Source organism: Corvus moneduloides, chromosome 1 (assembly GCF_009650955.1).
Source record: "Corvus moneduloides isolate bCorMon1 chromosome 1, bCorMon1.pri, whole genome shotgun sequence".
Taxonomy (NCBI): domain Eukaryota; kingdom Metazoa; phylum Chordata; class Aves; order Passeriformes; family Corvidae; genus Corvus; species Corvus moneduloides.
Window position 1 is genome coordinate 68,793,602 of NC_045476.1, and position 17,981 is coordinate 68,811,582.

At 42.6% G+C, this 17,981-nt stretch overlaps 1 long non-coding RNA gene across 1 annotated transcript; it reads right to left on the reverse strand.

Moving 5' to 3' along the window:
- Positions 1-2,344: 2,344 nt before the first annotated feature.
- On the reverse strand, positions 2,345-17,552 carry LOC116446519. Its single transcript, XR_004241260.1, has 3 exons — positions 17,441-17,552; positions 16,560-16,631; positions 2,345-8,938 (listed from the first exon to the last, which is right to left on the reverse strand). It is a non-coding gene; the product is annotated as an uncharacterized LOC116446519 (long non-coding RNA).
- Positions 17,553-17,981: the final 429 nt, after the last annotated feature.

Genomic DNA, 17,981 nt, shown 5'->3' on the forward strand with positions numbered 1-17,981 from the left:
TCTAATTAACTGAGAGTTCTCCCCAAATGAGAAAATTAAAAATCACAGGGAGAATAAGAAGTGGCACAGGAGTGGAATTGTCTCAGGAAATTAATCAAAATATGCATAACCAATTATTTGACAGATATTACTTCTTCTAATTATAGCCAGATATCGCAGCTGACAGAGAAGGTAAGGTAGCTTTTTACGTAACAGCAGAGCACAGGACATCTGTCACCAAAATCTATTCCACAGCTAATTCTCTTAGTATCTCACTTAAGGCAGTCTCTGATCAAAATCATAGATAAATAATTCTGTGTATTTCCTATTCTGTGGCTTTGTAAGCAAATGAAGTCGACAAGCTGCTAAGTCTGGAAAATACTGCCCTGTGTGCTCAGCTACCTGCCCCCATTCATGGAGAAATCCAGCTGAGATTGGTGTCTTGACCCATGCCCAGCTTGTGCTTGCAATATGCTTTTGTGCCCATGTCATCCCATGCCATTTGAAAACACAAAACAACTTTGCTGAGTTTCTAACATCCATTATTTAATCATTCCATGTGCTGTTAATCTTTGGGGCTGAGGATGACTTTGTTTTGTTTCAGAGTCATCAAACTAAACTCAGTCCACTGGGGTTACTTTATCACCAGCAATGTTGGCAAGATTTTTATGCTGCTCCAAATACAGACAGTGTACAGTTCAAACACACACGTATCTGTGTTCACACATGCTCACACACACTCAAAGGTGTGTGTATCTAAACACATGGAAACAAACACAGTTTCATCATGTTTTCCTTTAAAAATAATTTTAGCCAGTGGCATTGCAAAATCTGCCTGGCTTGCACCTGCACAAATCCCAGTTGCAGAACTCATCCTGTAACTGTTAAGCAATTTGCCTGTTAAACACCACTGGCAAGAGTCTGGCAGATCTTATGCTCAAAAAAACCAGTATTTGTTTGGCTTATATGTTACTAAGACACTGCACTATTCCTCAGACCATCTAGAAAGCTGCTGTTGTCATTCTGACAAGAGGTTTTGCTTTCCCCTTTAAATTAATGAAACGTTCCCTTACATGCAAGAAGCACAGCCCAGAAGAACCAAATCCTTCCTAAAATGATGTTTTTATCCTAGTCATTCTTCTTATATCTGGAGACGTAGGAAGGAGCAGGGCTTATTGTTCCCTGCTCCCACTCCTACTCTTTTAGAGAGGAGCTCTGGAAGAGGAGGTTCAGGCTTTTTCCCTTGGAGAAAAAAATTACTTTCTATTTCTCCTCGCTTCAGTCTCTTGCCAGACTTTTTAGTTAGTCTTTCACTAATGTTAGTATATCCCTCCTGGTCAATGCAGCTGGTACGGGCAAGAGCAGTGAAAATGCACTGCAGCCCAGGCTTCAATACATGACAGCAACCAGACTAAAGATGTCCCACAGACTTTGGGTTCTCATGGCTCTCTGAAAACCACATTGCTCTGTCTTCGCTGCTACTGCCCTGTTAGCACATGCTACTTATTGGTGGGGTGCAGAAAAACATCAAAAATCACTGGCAAAGACATGATTTGCGTAAGCACTCTAACAGGACTGCAAATAAAGGCTCTCAAGGAGGTCAGGGAAATGCTGGCAGAAGAGGTATAGAGGTGAGAGCTGAGAAACATTTTCCATTCATTTGATTCTCCAGTTTCCAAGAAAGCAGAATTACTTATTTAGAAAAACACAAAAGTTGCACCAAAAATGCTCAACTGGATAACTGGTTATTCCACATAATGTCCAAGGCACTAAATTTTGGCTGCCTGCTCAGCTCAAAAACAGTCAACAAAAATTAGTCATGTTCTCCATTTCCTTGAGCTTCCCTTTCTTGATTCCTCCCCTTTCTTCTTGGGTAGAACAGAGAAAGATCAAAAATAAGCAAGTGCGCAGACCTCTGTTGAAAATTTTTCTGTTTCCTGGTGACAAGTGCAAAATCACTTCTCATGAAATAGCAACCTCTCTGTCTAGAAGCACATCTGCTAACCTGAAACATCTGTCCTCTGCAGCCAGTGCAGGGCAATAGGTTGACAGATTAACCCTCCAGAGGTGCCAGACTCAGATGCATGCCCTGGACAAGATAAAACAAATTTTGGAGATGTCTCTCTCTCCCAAAGTTAACTGTAGGAGGATCCTGGAAAACTTTGGTTCATGTACATTTATAAGGGCAGTAATATATGAAAGACTGGCAGTGAAAGACCTGAAGTCAGGTGAGAGGGGTCCTGCCTTTAATATCTTGTGGCCAGCAGAAAGCACACAGAAAGGCAAGTCAGGTCTGGAGTCCTGATTGCTATAGAAACCATAGTACCATTTCTGTGTCTTTCTTTCTTTGTCTTAATTTTTTTACCTCCTGTAAGTTTGGGATAAGTAAAAATCTGGACTACCAGTCCTTTCCTTTGTGATTTTTTTAACAGAACAAATTTTAAGGCCATTCTTTGACTTTCTTTACAATTTCTCCCCACATACACACCAGATGAAAAGCTTTCTAACCATGCCATTAATCTGCAGGTGCTTAAGTGAGGACTTGATGTGCAGGTTTAACAAACTACTGAAGATCAGTGCTTGAAAAATGAGGACCATTATTATTCCATGCCTTGCAGATTATGAACTGATAGCTGTAGCCTCCATCCTTTGCTTGTGCTTCATAACTTGGAAATCTCTGCACATTCAGAGAAGCATTCAGTTAAAAAGGAAATGGATTTCTCTGTCTAATTAGACTAAGTGCTCTCTCCTAGCCTTTGTCCTTGTCTTTCTGGGATCTCATTTATGGTGCTATTTAAAAGGAGCCACATCTGTTACAATGAGCTGTCTGTCAACTAAACATCCCATATCAGACACAATTTTCTCTCACCTTTTACTTATACTTTTCAATAACAAGATGATAGATACAGATTTTAGTCAGCAGTTTTTTTTTAAATTGCTGAAAGTTTGCCCTCCTCCCTATCCTCTTTCAGCTTGCAATATGGTCCTGATTTAGAGACACCATGACCACTGAACTGAAAACCTGGATTAGTTTGGCCTCAAAGTTTGCTTTTATTTAGACCACTAAAATAAAAATCATCTTGGTCTTTGCATGTTTTAATTGAGAATACTGCTAATCGCTCAGTAGCAATAGACATATGCCTCACTGTAAATTTTACATTCACCCCTAGCAGCTGCAGCTGGTGTTGATTTAGTGTTACCCTGATAACCCTGCTGGGTGGTTTTTCACTTGATTTATATTCCCTGTGAAGGGTGGAGGTAACATTTTTGAGAGTGTGAAAACAAAGTGACCTTACAGCTAAACTCTCCTTCTTACAAGCAGCAAAGCAGTGGTTTTTACCATCTGACCTTTAAAACTGAAATTACAAGGGTCATCCTGAGCAACTCTGCTGCAACGGGCTTTGTTTTAATCTACCAACCACAAACATTCAGGGTCAGCCCTGAATGTTTGTTCATTACTTTGATTGTCCTCCACTGGTGTTTTTTGCACACGCACACGGGAAAGCAAACACAGCCCAGGGGAAGGAGGGATCCCCTGCACGGCCAGCTGGCTGCAGGGGTGGAAGTGCTGTGGGTGCACGAACACACACAGCACCATGCTAAAGGCTGCTGTGCCATCTCCAAGCCACTCAACCACGTTTTCCAGCCCAGTGCTGGGCAGAGAAGTTAACCTAGGTCCTGCAGCCTCCTCAAGGCTTAGCTCAGGGCAGCAATCATGCTGCTCAGGCAGGGGCTGCCACAAGGACTCGGCTGCATTTTTCAGGCTGAGTGTTCTCTCCACAGCAGCTCACTGTGCTGCTTTTATAAGACAGCTCTTTCTCGTGGCTCCCTTGTGCATTTAAGCTATGAATTCTTAGTATTTGTTGGGCCTGGTTCATCAGTGATCTGCTTTCACTAGGCCTTCAGAGGCTCTGTCATGACACAAATAATGATTAATAGTAACAATAAAATCCTTTGTCTGAAATACCTGTGTATCATTTGTAATGGATAGCTGGTCAATACTTTACTCTGAAAGTTTAGCATCCTCCAGGGGAAAGAACAATTTACTTTTATTTAATACATTTCCTGTAAGTGTGTCATCAGTTACTTGCTGCTCTCTCATGTACAAATTCTTGTGGATCTGAAGTCTACGTTTTAGCCTAACATTTCATTCTCAGCTGAAAAGCAGACATTGCCCTTCCTCAATAAGTTGTATATTGAAAGCCAATCTTAACATTCCAGGCGGCAACCGTGAGAAGAGCGAGCAGAAACACAGCTCAGCCTTTACAAAGAGCAAGGTGTGCCTCTGCCTGAGTGAAACAGCTGACAATAGGTGGGACCAGCACGCAGGGTTGCTAACTGCTTGTTTATGTCATTTTCCACCATTTCCCTTTTAGGCAACAGAGCTCCATTGGCACCAACTGCTGCTAAACATCTAATATTTTGAAAGATTTGGCCTTTTTGACTGCAGTAGGATTTAAATTAAATTTTGACACATCATCTTAGCATATCCCTTAATACCTCTAGCTCTGGCCTTACACCACGAGGAGGGTATGATAGATGCAGCCCTTATCTGATCTGAGCCAGCCACAAAGCAGGCAGTCTTTGAGGCATTTTATCTTACAATACAGATACCTTCTCTTGGATTGTATTTTCTTTGCCAAGTTTAGTGTGAAGCACAGCGTACAGCCAGAGGGAACAAAATCTATGTTTTTAAACCATGTTCCTTAATGAGCCTGCCCCAAATTAAAACAGCCTCTGTTATAACTTCAAAAACCTTCCCACTTCTCAGAGATACACTCACTGCATATATCTCAGAAGCCAAGTTCATGCCAAAGGGCTTTTTTATACTTTTTTTTTTTAGCTCAGCTGCCAAATGCTGCATTAACTCAGTAGCTGAAATGCTGACTCATCAGACCGTACTCATCAGAAATGCCTGTGTGTTCTCAAATAGAGATTGCTTTCTTTTCTGAGAGTTTAGATTCCTCTTCTGTGACAAGTTTCAAGCTTTATGGCCTCAAAAGATATGTTATTCTTATTTGATTCTGAATTGCCACCATAGATTTAAGACCTATTGGCTACCCTTTCAAATCCTCTTATGTCTGGAGTGGCATGATATTATTAGTACTATTATTATTGTTGTTGTTGTTGTTGATGATGTTTCATATTTTTATTGTTGAATTAAATTATTTGCTCTGGGGTTTTTTTGGTTTGTTTTTTTTTTTACAAAATACCCTCATTTGAAAGCTAGACCACAGGTGTTGCTGTGTCCATCTTACACAGGATGTTTGTTTCAAGGGACCCTAGTTCAGCAGGCACACATTCTTTAATTAAACTGATTTACGGTGCCATCAGCTCCCTGTATTTTCAGATTTCACTGAAATCACAGGATTTCAGCAGGAAGTTGGAATTAAAGACAAAATTAACACAAGAGCAGAAATAATGAGAGAATGGCCAGTGATCCTGAAACTGGAGGGAACAGTATTGTCTGGGTAGTTCAAGGCAAAATTAATTTCTGGGCAGAGACAGATGATGTGCCCCAAAGTGTGTCTAGTGGGGGGCGAAATCACCTTGCTCAATAAATGTAAGAGACCTGACTATTAATTTTCTCACACATATTTGGTAAATGCAGTTTAGAAAGAAAATTACCACTTTTTAACCTCAAAAATGCTATAAAATTTACAACCTGACTTATGAATCTTAAGGGTATGAGTCTGGCAGAATCTTTTCAGGTTACCTCTCTGATCAATGAATCCAGAACAAACAGTTTAGATTAAATTCACTGCTGGGCAGACAATATATAGGGCACAGAATATGAAAAATTTCATTAACATGAAAAAAACCCCACATCTGATTCACGCAAATCTGGTGATGAAGAGATTCCAGCAAAATTTCATTTTTATATTCAAAGATACTTGGGTTTGGCCTGAATCTGTTCAAATCCAGCTCCTGTTGCTATTTACAATGTTATCAAGTGATAGTGGTTTTTAAAACATTGTAATTCCCCTTACACTGGTATTTTATGGGCTGAAGTCCCATGATCCCTCATGCAGCTGTCAAAACCTCCAACCTTCCCAGGACAACCGTTTCAGTTTATTTAAGTGCTGTCAGTGCCAAAATCTGGGGCATTCTGGAAATCTGATGGTAGCATAAAATAAACTGAAGCTGAGTGTCAGAAAAAAGGGAACAGGGAATATATTACTCACTTACTGAGTTCATAAGAGAATGAATTATATAATAAAAAAACCTTCCTTGAAAAGAACGAGCCACCACCAGAGTTTCTAGTTTTACTGCACAACTCAGTACTGAAAGGCTACAAAAAGTAGGCACTTCACCTCAGAACTGAGGGCTGGCTTCACACCACTGTGCAAACACAGCTTTTGCCACGGAACAGGCATGTTCTTTTATGGCTTAATAAACACGGCAGTCATCCAGTCACATCCCATGCATGCCAAACCTTTACTTTCCACACTCAGCCCTCACTGTCAAAGACTTTTTTTCTCTGATGAGACCCCACCTGCAGTGCTGCATTCAGCTCTGGGGTCCCCAGCACACGAAGGACATGGACCTGTTGGAGTGAGTCCAGGTGTGCGACACTAAGATGATCAGAGGTATGGAGCACCTTTCCTATAAAGAAAGGCTGAGAGAATTCAGATATTTCAGCCTGGAGAAGAGATGGCTTCAGGATGAACTAGTTATGGTTTTCCAGTACCTAGGGAGCCTACATGAAACATGGAAAGGAACATTTTTACAGGGGCAAGTAGTGACAGGACAAGGGAGAATGGATTCAAACTGAGAGTAGGTTTAGATGACGTATTAGGCAGAAATTCTTTAGTGTTAGGGTTGTGAAGCACTGGAAAAGGTTGCCCAAAGAAGTTATGGATGCCCCATACCTGTAAGTATTTAAGGCCAGCTGTTTAAAGCCAGGATGGGCTCTGAGCAATCTGGTCTCATGGAAGGTGTCCCTGCCCCTGGAGAGGCTGTTGGAACTGGATGATCTTTAAGGTCTTTTCCAACCCACGACATTCCACAATTCTGTGACTTCCTGTGACTTCTACAGGGCCATTTGCAAGGATGAGAGCGATACCAAAATCTGACCCTAAAGGACCCAGGCAAGACAAGCAAAAAATAATCAGGTCCAGGTAAGATAGGAAAAGCAAGACAAAGGTCATAACAAAAGTTTACAGAAGCCTTTCTGTAAACTATACAAGACTTTCCTCCTTGTATGTTTGCTTGCAATTTGGTTGAGAAGAACCTGGTCCACCCCAGTGGCAGAGGGGCACTTTGGAGGTCAGGGCTGGAAGGTAGTGATGGGATCAGCCAAGAGGCCACATATTATATGGCTTTTCCACTGCATCTTTTAGATTTGCTGGCCTGCTGGGCTGCACAGTTTTTCTGACGCAAAATGTAGCATCCAAAGAAAGCACGCTGATCAGTCTTAAGGTAAATGCAGGGTTACAGACTGAGTTTTCAAAGTTTCCTTTCAATTTATTGTAAAAAAAATTAAATTGGTGCCACCAAATTTAATGACAAGGCTACCCTGCTGAGTTTGGAGCCCAGAAAGCTATTGTCTCCCTGGTCTATGTATCCTAGACTGTGCTAATGTTTCCTATAATGCAGCTAATAACCAACCATCAGCAATAAATGCCTTGTCATCTCATTGTTGCACACAGCAATAGCTGGAGCAGTGATACTGACAAATGAACCTGTGTAATCACTTCAGATTTCTTTGTTACATTTCACAGTGTGAAGACTGCTTCTGCTCAGCACGTCACAAAAAAACAAACAAGAGCTATAGCTGTCTCTTCCATCAATCTCAGCTTATTTTTGTCAGTCCTCTGCCTGTACAACCACAACCCCACCACTGCTTGACAGTGAATGGGAGAGCTGAGGGTTTGCAGAAGGGAAGATGGATGGCGGTCAGAGCGAGACGGATGGACCTCTGCACTCTCTCCTCTCCTCTGTGAACATTTTTTGCCTTGAGAGAGCAAGCAGGCAGGGGGAAACTGGACTTTTTTTCTACTTTCCAAGGCTGCTTCATATGGAAAAAGAGAAAAGTGGGAAGGGGGGTACTCTCATTAAAATCCAGTCGATTCTGCCATTTTCTCTTTTACCTTTTCAATCTTTTTATAGTTTCAAATCATTAACTATCAGCGTGAAGCTCAAAGGTAGCAGTAGCCGTCTATGAAACAGTGACACATTTGACAATAATGCTTTTGAAGAGCTTGTCACATCCTCTTCCCAAATCAGTCTCATTAATGCTCAGACTGTCTTCTCTTTTCTCCCTGCTTCTTTTCTCCTGATTTCTCTCTAATTAGCTTGTTTTTTTATGCTCCCTCGTTCCACAGTTTGAGCTTAAAAAAAAAAAAAGAAAGAAGAAAAAAAATAAAGGAGGTGGATGTCATTTCCATGAACCCCAAGGCCAAGTTAATCAGCAGAATTAATGACTCTATTACCCATTAGACTTGGGGCTATGGTGCTTGTATGGCAGCACCCAGTGTTCTCCAATCCCATGCTTCTTCACTTTGCTCTCACAAATGTAAACTTTTGCTGCCTCCTGCAAGCACACTCCCTGATCCAGCCAGCCCACCACGCTCCCCTTTAGTCACAGCAGCTGCCATGACCCCAAAGGCATCCTGGGCACGCCACTGCTGCCCTCCATTACCTCTGCAACAAGGAAGGGAGCAAAACCTACCATCTGAAAAAAAAGGAGATAGGAAAAAGTGAGGTGGTATTACTTTTTCTTCTCCCTTTGTCACATTTATCTCCCCAGCACCATGCCCAAGATGTGTCAGTCCCGCTCCATGCAGATGTTTTCAGCTCCTGACTTGGAAAAGTGGCTGGCAGATCTCAGTGCTTCGAATCCAGGGTGAGGCATAAGGCTCTGCAAAATAGGATGCCGGCAGGACTTATCTCCTCCAAAGGGCTTTACATCTTCACAACCAACCCATCGAATGGGCAAAACATCACTTGCCTTTCTCTGGAACAGAAACAGGAGCAGAAAGACAGACTTCAGTGCCAGGAACAACCAAAGGGTAGAACTATTGAACCCAGATGTGAGCTCATGATGTCTGTGCCACTGGAGGATGACCATGAGGATGGATGGCAGGGAAGAGCTTGCCCAGGCAGGGAAGAGCTTGCCCAGGCCAGGAGTTCCTCTGTGTACAGTGAATTCCCCAAAAGCGATTTGCAGGGTTTATTTTGAGAATCCTGCCACAGTACAGAGGGCCTGAGCTACCCTTGTCCTGCCATGCTGAAGGCTGCCAGTCCTGGCTCCTCCATCACTGGGAGCATCAGAGCAGAGGCATCTGAGACCCCTCAGCATGGGCAGCAGCGTTGCATTTGAACCTGCTTTTTCATAACACCAGTGTGGAACCACTGTGCAGATGACACCAGGTCTCAAACTGGGTCACCAGGACAGTTGGCTCTGTCTGCTGTTCCTCACTTTTAGGAACAGTTTCACCTGGGATAAAGTAATTATATTGCTTGCATCACTGGAGAGAGAATATGCTCAGGCCCTGAGCTGATGGAGAGTTGCTCTTTTTGTCTCACTGAGCTTTGCATGGAAACATTGGGTAATTTTTTCTTCTATTGATCCAATTGCCTGATTCACAGTTTTAACAAAATTGCATTGCTATACAGTCAAAATACAGACAGCCCTGCTCCTCCATACTCAGCTACCTCTATTCAGGAAACAGCGATTAAGAAAAGGATATGATAAGAAAGGGCTTTCCTCAGCTTGAAGGATAAGAAGGGCTGAAATTGTCTATCTGAGAGGATAACCTTATTTTCACACTTGTAACGAAAAAAAAGCATGATCCCTAGGAATGATTTGCACACCTGATCTAGTCTGTAGCCATGCAGCCTTAAAAATCAGTGGCAGCTCTACCTTGATCTCGGTAGGAGCGGACTGACTTCTGGCAGGCATCTTGTGCCGAAGCAGCACAGCAGGGCATTATCCACTGGACTCGAACCTCCCAGGAGGCACAGCAGCCATCACAGAAATGTCTGTGAAGGTGCTGCTGGAAACAGCTGAATCCTTTTAGCCTGGGTGATCCATATACTTTAAAGTGAACAGAAAATTGAGCTTCCCCTCACACCGTTTGTGCATTGAAGCCATTTTGCCAATAAAAACGCAGCCTCTGCACTGAGTCCAAGAGCCTCTCCCCACAGGAAAGTGCAGGGTAACAAACCCAAGCCATATGAGGTACAAGCTGCTTGCATGGCAACTAGTGGGATACTTTCAACTACCAGAAATAGAAATAAAAGGCAAAAGGCAAGTACTACATGGCGATGCATCTGAGAGCATCTAGGAAAGAGAGATACCTCTTCATATGTGCACCCTATTAACTCACTACACAGATTTTAAGTCTCACACACACACAAATCTTGATGTAGCACAGATGCAAAACAGGGGCAGACAAGAATGAAACCTCCCTTGTCCTTCTTTGCAGACCACAGCATTTAAATGAAGGGGACAAAAATAGGACAAAGCCTCAAAGTGGCCATGTGTGGTTTCCTGCTCCTCCAGGGAGAAAAAGGCTGGGATCAAAACCTCTTCCAACTCTGCTGCCTGCCATGGACAAGTTCAGCCTCTTCCCAAGGTTTTTATGTGATAGCTTCATTATGGTCACCCTGGTGACCACATTGACCAGTCTTGGTTTCCAGCCCCTGTCCCTGACCATTTCTCTCTCTGGGTACTCAGCAGTGCTGATTTGGGTGCCATGGCTCACCCCAGCACCACATCCTCTTCCACTCAAGTATGAGGGCTAACGCTGCAGCAGCTTGCATGCTTGCCCAAGTGCTGAGCAAAAGCCACGCTGAGCCCCAACATGCCAGCTCCCTTCCACAGCTTGTAGCCAGGTGGAGGGTCTCATCTCCCAAGTGCCAGCAACAAGACAAGAGGAAACAGCCTCAAAGTTGCTCCAGGAGAGGTTCAGATTGAATCTTAGGGGGAAAAAATTCTCAGAAAGAGTTGTCAAGCACTGGGACAGGCTGTCCAGATAGATGATTGAGTCACCATCCCTTGAGGTCTTTAAAATACATGTATTTGTGGCCTTGAGGGACATGGTTTAGTGATGGACTTGGCAGTGCTAGGTTAATGGTTGGACTTGATGGTCTTAGAAGTCTTTTTCAACCTAAGCAATTCTGTGAAAAATTTTCCTACATGAACTTCATAGTGCAGCAGAAAAAGTTGGCCTTAAATTTCCCTGTGAAACAGGGCGAAAAGTTACGTTGGTGGTTACTGAGGCAGAATAATAATCAGTGAAAAAACCAGGATAAAATCCATGAGTAAAAACTGAGAAATAGCCTAGCCAGTGATTAGCATTAGCACTTATCCCACAAGGAGCCATTATTTTGCCACCATATCTTTTCACACGCTGTTGTTTCAGATTCACTGGACCAATGTGACTGAGCAATTGCTCCCCTCACCCAAAATTAAACTGACCTGAGAGAACGTCTTTGATTTTACTGCCTGGCCTTAAATGCCTGCTCAAAAATCAGTGCTTTTTAACATATAGGTTTAATATGCACTTTTCCAAAGTGCTTTCAACAGTAAATATAGCAGGCCAGGGATAAATTTGGCCCAGTGTGTTTAACCACATGCAATAGAGCTAAAACACAGGAGACATCCTTGAGTTCCAACTCATCTGCCCCCCAAAATCCATAATAATAATATTTTTATTTTAGTACCTTTACCTGGAGGCCTCTAGGTACTTTAAAAAAATGTATAGAGTAGTAAAAGCAATTTAGTCCCCAATAGTTGCAGATTTTAATTCATGGTATATTATTATTCCTCTGCACACATATTGCTTTAGTCATCTACATTTTAATGCCCTTTCTTTTTACTGTAAAACTGAATTCTTAACTATATTTATGGACTGCTGTATTTTCCCTGTACACCTATGCACCTTATTATTTATTCATAATCTCCCATTTCCTTTTAAACTATTGTTTGCAATATATTTTTAAAATCAATAGTAAAGCTTGAACTCCAGGTTTTGACTTTTTAATCTAGAGACTGCACAGGGCTAAGCAATGCTTTGTTTACACAAAAGAGTGAAGACAGGATTTGGCCCAAGAATACATCACTCTAGGTAGGAGGGAAACCATTAACATTCACCCTGCATCTCTGGCACACAAACAATGGGCAGACACAGGTATCAGCTGACTCCACATTCATTGTGAGGAGGATTCACTTTGCTAGCACAGACACCTCATTAATGATCAAAATTCCTTGTAGCAGCAGGTTAGCCAAGGCCTTGCCAGCATGCTTCAGCATTTCTCAAAGCACTTTCCTGGAAGCAAGGATGCTCTTAGCAAGTCCTTCCCAACACCACTGTCCCCTCTGACAGCACCCACACAGGTAGGTCTGCATGCAGTCATTCAGTACAGGAGTGCTGTGGCACCAATTATCTGCTTTGTAATCAACAGCGTGGGATGTTTAAAAACATTGCACTGCTCAGACTGGTGTTTTTCCATATCTCATTCCCTTGAAGGGCTTTGTCAGAGAGGAAAACTGAGTACAGTTAATCTGAATTAACTGCTAAAATGGATTAGTTAAAAACGCATTAAATCTCTGTGTACATATTCTCCTTCAGAATTAACTTGGCCTTTATGAGACTTATCTTACTTTACCTTAATTCTGAACAAGGACATCTACATAGGGATTTAATGGAATTTAATCAGTCCACTTTAAATTCAGATCATCTAGCTAGCTTGGGTTTCTTTCTTTCTTTCCACATGCCTCTGTAGACTAACTTATGACTCAACATATCTGAGGAATGGCTGACGGAGAGTAAGAATCTGTACAGCACTGCACCCATCTTCCTGGAGACCTGGTGTCTGCTTCCTATTTTCACATACCTGTGTGCACTCAAAAAGTCTGACCAAGCATCCACACGCCCCCGCAGTTTTCAAAGAAACTTGCTTCTGAAAACATCCCGAATCCTCTCCATCATAACCACACAAAGACACCCAGCAATGGCACTCAGGAAGTCCAGGTGGTTCTACCAGGGCTGACACAAGAGCCTCCTCCACACAAAATTGAGACATCAGGATGGGAGGGGGCGCCTCTAGCATTTTTTGTTAATTGCCTCCTAAGGACCAAGTCATGAGGAGACACAAACACTATTTTCTTAGAGCAACTTTTATTCATCAAGCTTTTATTTCCAAGGGGACATGACACACAGGTTTTGTTACCTAGCAGCGATTCCAGCAAACCAAAAACAGGTCTCTCCCTGGAGTTACAGGAGACCAGTCCATCCCACTTGATTGCTTTCGGTGATGCTGAAATGCAGTTCATTTAAGCTGTTCAAGAGAAACTACCATGTTTCTCTGACTTTTCTGTTCCAGAAGGGAGGAGAAATGAGCTGTGAATGCAAAACCTCACCTTACAGCTTTCTCTCTTTCCCCATATATTCATACCACTATATCTAAGCTGCCTTCTTCTTTATTCAGTATATTTCTCTTAAAGAGTCACCTATTCCACTGTTCATCTCCTAAGGGCAGCCAGAATATCACATGAAAGGGAGTTGTCATTTCTCCACTATTCCTTTGGGTTTCATATCATAATGCAGAAAGGCCCAGACAAGCCTGTAACTTGCAGGATTTTGCAAGATCTTCCTGCACACTGTCTTTTCTAAAAACATTTGAAATCAAATTCTAAATATCAGCAGACTTGGTACATATGAGAAAAAAAATTTTTTTTGTTGGGTTTGAGATGGAGGAAGAGACACAAGTGAGAATCAGGAAGATGCTGCATTGGGTTAGAAACAAGTGAGGTGTAGGCTGTGACACTGCCCTATCACAACCTTGCCACTTAAACTGCATGAGGAAACATGGAATTTTTTACATTGTACATGTCCAACCACTGCTATCTAAAAAAAATTGGTTTGTCATGAACACCTGGACACATCTCACCAGAGCTCTCTGTCAAAGGTAGATAAGATTCATAAGCAATGGGTATGTTCTGGGTTTCATGCTTGTTCCTCAGGAAGCGGATAAATGTCTTTCCCTCCTCTGTCTCTCCATATAGAGTCAGGCAACAATTCCTCAATGTATTTACAGCATTGCTCTGTCCCTCTGCCTGAATCCATCCTTGTCTCTTTGGCTCTACCATCATTTTGTCATCAAGCTCTGTACACTAGAGGGCAACTTCCATGGATTACCCTTTCTCTGACTTATGTACAGAGCAGTTAGAAAAACCCCATTGCTCTATTTTCAGGTCGTCCTTTGTTCTGTTCAAATAATCAAAACATTTGTTACTTCCCCTCTTGAGGCCCACAGACTCCCTCTGCAAGGGATATTAATCCTTTGCAATGGCATCAGCTCCTCTTCCTTCTAAGCACACTGTAATGTTGATCTCCAGCTTCGTGCACCCCACACCTTTTGTATGCACTCCAGCCTCTGGCTTCATCTCCCACCAAGTATCTCCTCCATGCTGCCACTGACACCAGCTTTGCTGCCTGCTCTTCAGCTTCTTGTGATGTTTTAATGTGCTGACTAATACAGGTCTTTACACACACGCCCTCTCTACACCTGTCCACCAGGTTTATTTATCCACCAGTCATCCTCTTTCTGCTCCTCTCTGCAGGAAAGTCCCACAAAACCAGCCTATCATCAGTGGTTGGGGCAGCCATCAGCCAGATGAGGCAATGTGCAGTATTTTTATCGCAATTGCTTTCAAAGCTTACAATTACTTCGTTCTTCTTTGCCCTTTCTCCCTTCTCTTAAGCTACACAACTTGTAGCCTAAGAGGAGGGAAGGATATAGCATCAAGCAAGCACTGCTGCTCCTGAGTCCCAGTTGCTCCTACTGAAATGCAGACATTAAAAGATAGTGTCTTTGGACACTGGAAACACCCTGAATGTTAAGATAGGCATTGTCTTGTCTCACACACACATACACACACAGGCATTAGGTGCTCACGTAGCAAATAAGTGAGAGGCACTATTGAAGAAGATACAGTTAGCAAATTGCCCTTTTTCTTATATCCTGTTGCAGTAGGAATATCTGTCACTCTCTTAGTGGTTTGCTGCTTGGAGGGTGATTTTAATTAAAATGTAAAATGTCAAACATTAGTAAGAAGGAGGATAACCCTGTGGGGAGTGAGGATGAATCAAATTTATTAGTCACTGAGCAGCAGGCTGGTAGCCCTTCACTTGGAGAAATTTTAAAGGCAGTTAATGCGAAATAAAGAATCAGTCTAATCTCCCCCTATTCAAACTAACCTTCTGAAAAACACTATCACAAGTTTCCACTAATTCCAGAAATTAAAGTTAAATCTGCTATAGAGATCAAAAAAGCCTCATTTTGTGTGTGTAGAAAACACAAAAAGTTAAGTCCCATTTATGAACTGTAAAGGAAAATGTCTCTCTTAGGGGCATTTCTCCCTGTTATAAAGAAATGGCTGTGTTAGCACTGTACACATTGTGCAGTTGGATTGTTAGAGCCACTGGCATTTGGTAGCAAGCATGAAAACCAACCCTTGGGACTATTTTTTAGGGAACCGTTTCCAAGAGCAGAATTTGCCTGTCCACAGTGCTCAGGAACAAGGATGGTTATAGAACCCTCAGGAGCAGAGAAGGTCAGGACTGCAGCATGTGCAGGCTCCACCTGTCCTCATACTGGCCTGATAGTCTCTGCAGTTCTGCTTTACACTGCTGCCGAATCCACTGGATGGTTCTATCGTCCTTATCATCCACAGAAAAATAGCATCTCTGTTATTTTGCAACGTTCCCTTTAGGAAAAAAGATTTCCACTGTACTTTTTACTTTGCTAGTATCAAGCTAACAAACATTCTTCTTTTTTTTTTTCAAGTTTCAAATTTAATAGATTCAAAGGAAGAATAGAACAACATTCTATCTACCCCATAAATAGATTGCCTTGTGGCTTATTCCCCATAAAGGTAGCTGAGAAGCTTATGGGGACTTGTAGAGCCTTTTACCTAACGGAGCAATGCACATAGTGACAAAATTAATGCTGTCTTGCAAAAGAGGGGCTGTGGGTGGGGGTCTCCAGGTAGATTTTCAGCTCCTCTACAAATGGATGGTGGCATTTGTGTGGGCACCTCTATGCATGGCAGAAGTCACAGATTTTGGTTGGCAATCATGTCCTTGGGCTTATTTCCAGCCCCTGCACACCGTTTAGTCATAGGGCAAGCTACAAGCACTACTCTCTGGTCATTCATGGCCTACATTTGGGCTGTGTCCTCCTTCATGCTAGGGCTAAGCTTCCTTTTGCAAAGGGGGAAATTCCCTTCCTTGAGAAGGCATCAGCTGCTACAGAAGGAATCAAGGCAGCTGTCTCAACAGAGACATTAAATACAGGATAATTTTCGCACCGTTTCATAATGCAATGCTTTTTTATTTTTTTGTTTTTTAAACTTGTGATGGGGTGTAAACTCTTGTGAGCATTTTGAACAGCTTTTAGCTAAGAGTCCTTCAAATTAAACTGTTTGATTCAGCTTGAAATCTAATTCTATATGGCAGAAAAGACAAGCAGCATTTGGGAGGTGGGGGGAGAAAAAAAAGAATAGAGCAATAGTATAGAGCTTACAAATTACAACCAAGTGGAGCTGTCAATAAGATCTTGCTCACCATATTGTCACAGAATTTTCCTTCTGTGTCACGTTGGTCATTACTGTAACACTACATGAGAAATCACTCCATCTGTTAAAAAAGAAAAGAAAAGCAGCTGCTATCCTCCTGCAAAGATAGAATTAACAAACACACAGTAACTGTATTCCTTTAAACTTTTGCAGTCACAATTTTAGTCCCGTTTTATTTGTTCCACACAAGCCACCAAGCAATTCTACTGCCATAGTAATAAGGCCCTCAAAAAGTTCATTAACCAACATGAAAAGTGCTACCTATGGAAACTGTATGACTGTGACAGCTTTAATTCTTGCACTGATGGTTTAGAGGGCTTTGGATTTTCTCTGGTGGCAGGGAAGGAGATGTTAACATTTTGGGGAGGAGAGCAGTAATCCAGTGATTGCAGGAGACTAGAAGAAATCTTCACAGAGATTCAAGGTTATTTTGCTGACTTAGCTTGGCAGTTAAAACAGGTGAGTCCCATTACATCCAACCACATAAAATAAAAGCATTTGAATGCGTGAAGCGGAAGAGCCTGGAGCAAGAGCAGCAGGCTACCAGCAGAGGCACTCAGGCTCAGGAGGAAGCCTGGGTTAGGATTTTATGACTTGCCATTAACACTAAACAACACATGGAGCCCCTGGGAACATGCTCCTTCAAGATCACAGCTACGCTGTATATACCAATAAAAGGGCTGGGTGCGATTGCACCTATGTGCCATATTTTTCTGTTCCTAAATTATGCTAGACGGTAGCCTGTAGCCTCTGCAATTCAGAGAACATTGATCCAAGATCAGGGAAACCCCAAATCAAACACCTAACAGAGACCAAATCCTAACAGCCACATTTCTCCCATGAAGGGTGAGATCACTAAATACGACTTACCAAAAAGAGCCAGTAGCAAAACCCAGTATGATAGCCAGTGCATTTGAACAGCTATTGAAGAGCAAAGGCTGGTATGGGTGTGATCAGGCAGGACTGTACTGGAGACAGCACGTTCCAGGTAGATGAAGCCGCCTGTTAAATAATGTTTCAGGCAAGCTCCAGCCTGCCTGGGGGACAACCCTTCTTCTTCATGTTTGTGTGTGCCTCCTTGCCCTCCCCTCCCTTCAGGCTTGGCTCTGGATTTACACATCACACCAATGTCTGCCTTCACACTGGCAGGTCCCCGTGCCAGCTTGAGCCATGACCAGCCATGGTCAAGGGCCATGAAAAAACCAGAGGGTGTTCAGACATGTCACCATGCTCGTGTCACCCTTCTTACACTCTTCACCAAGCACCTGCTGTTGTCCAGGAATGGGGATAGGAGCCTTCTTGGAGGCACAACGTTACAGTGAATACAGCTGCCCCCACGCAAGGCGGACTTGTTTTTTGTCCTGGCAGGTTGTTTCAACAAGCCTGTAGGCACATTTCTGCTGAAAGAGGA